Source organism: Rhea americana, unplaced genomic scaffold (assembly GCF_003343005.1).
Source record: "Rhea americana isolate MKP2758 unplaced genomic scaffold, rheAme1 scaffold_2, whole genome shotgun sequence".
Classification (NCBI taxonomy): Eukaryota; Metazoa; Chordata; class Aves; order Rheiformes; family Rheidae; genus Rhea; species Rhea americana.
Window position 1 is genome coordinate 12,969,796 of NW_028186149.1, and position 2,554 is coordinate 12,972,349.

Sequence of the window (2,554 nt, forward strand, 5' to 3'; positions counted from 1 at the left end):
CAGGCCAGGCCAGGCCAGGCCAGGCCAGGCCAGGCGCGCGAGGAGCCCAGGAAACGCTCGCACCTCTTCTCCAGCCTTGGCTGGCTCCAGCCTGCAAAGGGCTTAGGCTTAAAAACAGCAAAAGACTCACACCTGGGGAAGCACATCAGGTGCTGAGTAACGATGGCAAAAGCTGGGCCTGAACTGCTCTCAAGTTCACCCATCGGATACAGGCTTCTTAAGCCACAGTGCTCCCCCACCCTTGTGTATTATCACTGTTGCTTATTTTCATTTTTATATCTGATTAATTCKGTTCCCTGCAACATTAGATGTGCACCCCCAATGTTAAACATTAAAAAAAAMYTTKRWTTTTTTTTTTTTWAAAGACTATTTTTTGCTGCTACATCCTTAACTAAAACAAAACCAAAACAAAACACTTCTTCCAAAACTTTTCTTCAAAATGCAGCGCTAACTTAGGTAGCRTGAACCTGGCTCTTCTGCAAAGAGYGACTGCGGCCGGCGGGGAGAGGGGGTGCCCCGGGAGGGCGGCAGCCCGCAGGGTGCTGAAGCAGCCGCTGCGYGGCCAGGTTCCTCTGCACCCCAGCAGCTGACGTTTGTGCCTCACGCTGCTGGAACAGGCCGTTAATTACGCTTTGAAATAGCCATATATTTTTTTTCCTCTTAGGGGATCTTACAAACCGGCCTTGCGCTAACAGTGTCTGTGGTTTGCCGTAACCTCTCAGAATAATCACTGCTTCCATTGAACTTATGCCAGTTGTTTTGTTAAACTAAATTGAGAGAACAGGGCCTGTATTCACTCTCGAAAGACAAGAGATTGCCCTGTGATTTGGGGAAATCTTGATTGCTTGCAGAAGAACAAATGAACAAGGCAGATATTAACTTCACACCTGACTTCAATTTCTTTGAGAAGCAGTGGAGACATGTCCAGTAGGAGGAAAAAAAAAAAAAATCTACTGAAAACTCATAAGCCACCTATGAATAGTGTAATTTTATTGTGCTGTAAAAGCATCAGCTGGTTACTGAAAACAAAGAAGCAATGAATGCAGGATCAGTCCTTCATTCAAAAAAAAAAAAAAAGAAACACCTATGAATAGTGTAATTTTATTGTGCTGTAAAAGCATCAGCTGGTTACTGAAAACAAAGAAGCAATGAATGCAGGATCAGTCCTTCATTCAAAAAAAAAAAAAAAAAANGAAAGGCTTCAAATAGCCTCTAAAAGACTGGGCTGATATGCATGTGACTTGCGTATTTTGGGACATCCTGTGCTATTCATTCCACTGATGCATTTGATAGGTAATTATATCAGCAATATCAAGATGCTGATACAAAATACGGGAAGTCTTGCACTTTTTCGCTGCGGAGCGTGTCCCTCGCTACTGAGCTCGCCGCAGACTTGGAATCCGCGGCAATCATTCRAAAGCTGTGGTTGGTATTTTAGTGCTTATGAAACACTTAAAAATTATTATTCTTGCTTCATCAGTTAGTCTTTTTAGGTGGACTGAAAAAAAACGTACTGCAAATGAGCTACTATTCTTATTTGTTGTTTTAAGAAGGGTAAGCACTGAAGTATTCAAATGGAACAGATTATACCTTTAATTACATCCAAACAGGATGCTGAGCCGATTTTTCTATTTTCTGTTTAATTGCTGTAGTTCAAAAAGATATTGCAAATTTGTAGATGAATTATTTAAGCATAGCCTTCCTGCCTCCGTGTTTACTGGAGAGCTCAGAACCCCCTCCCCCCCCATGAACTTAAAGGGAAAAAATGCCACTTCCTTCTTCAAGAAAAAGTTTGAATAATAAAAAATCTTAGAGGAAATGTTTTAGCTTGACAAATGTTTTATACTTGCCGGTGGCAGCTAGCGGCCGTCACAGGACCTGCGGGCGTCGTGGTGGCTGCAGCCTCGCCGGGCTCCCGGCCGGCACGCGGCGTCTCCGGGGGCCGGCCCGAGCCAGCGCTCGGCCGCCTGCATCGCCGTTCTCCTGCACACAAAACGAGAATAACGGAAGCACACACAGTTCATCACTTCCTAAACTAAATAGACTCCATTTTGTGTGCGTGTGCGTGTGTGTGTATATCATTCACCGTATATATTTAGAATATGTACTGTGACATTACAGCCAGCGATAAATCCTACTCTCTTACTATATGTGTTATTTGCTGCAACATTAAGCTCGATAAGAATTTTATATGTAACTTGTACCAAAACTAAATATATTGTAGAAGTGACGCACAGCTGTAAACGAGAGCGTGACTGCCCCAGTCAGCACAGGCGAGGGCGGCAGCTTGCGTGGCGAGTCTTTTGCGAACAATCGCAGAYTTTCCAAAGGATCAGCCAGATAATTACATTTTTAATGATGTTTTTAGAAAACAGCACTCTTCGGAGGGGCGGGGGGGCCCTCTGGCACCGCAGCCACAAGTTAAACCCGCGTGCGGCGGCGGCGCGCGGAGGCCGGCGCCCCGGGGCCGGGAGAGCTGCAACRCTGGGGCACGGGCGCCGCGCGCCAGGTAACGCCGACGCTGGCGGACGTTTATGAAAGACGAGTTAAAACG

General features: G+C 45.6%; 1 long non-coding RNA gene across 1 annotated transcript in view; it reads right to left on the reverse strand.

Annotated features, from left to right (window-relative positions):
* Positions 1 to 2,554, reverse strand: part of LOC146596763 (uncharacterized) — a 234,630-nt gene that overhangs the window by 1,192 nt on the left and 230,884 nt on the right. Inside the window, exon 10 of the long non-coding RNA XR_014895678.1 lies at positions 1,851 to 1,983. This is a non-coding gene — a long non-coding RNA (uncharacterized LOC146596763). The remainder of the gene's footprint in view (positions 1 to 1,850; positions 1,984 to 2,554) is intronic.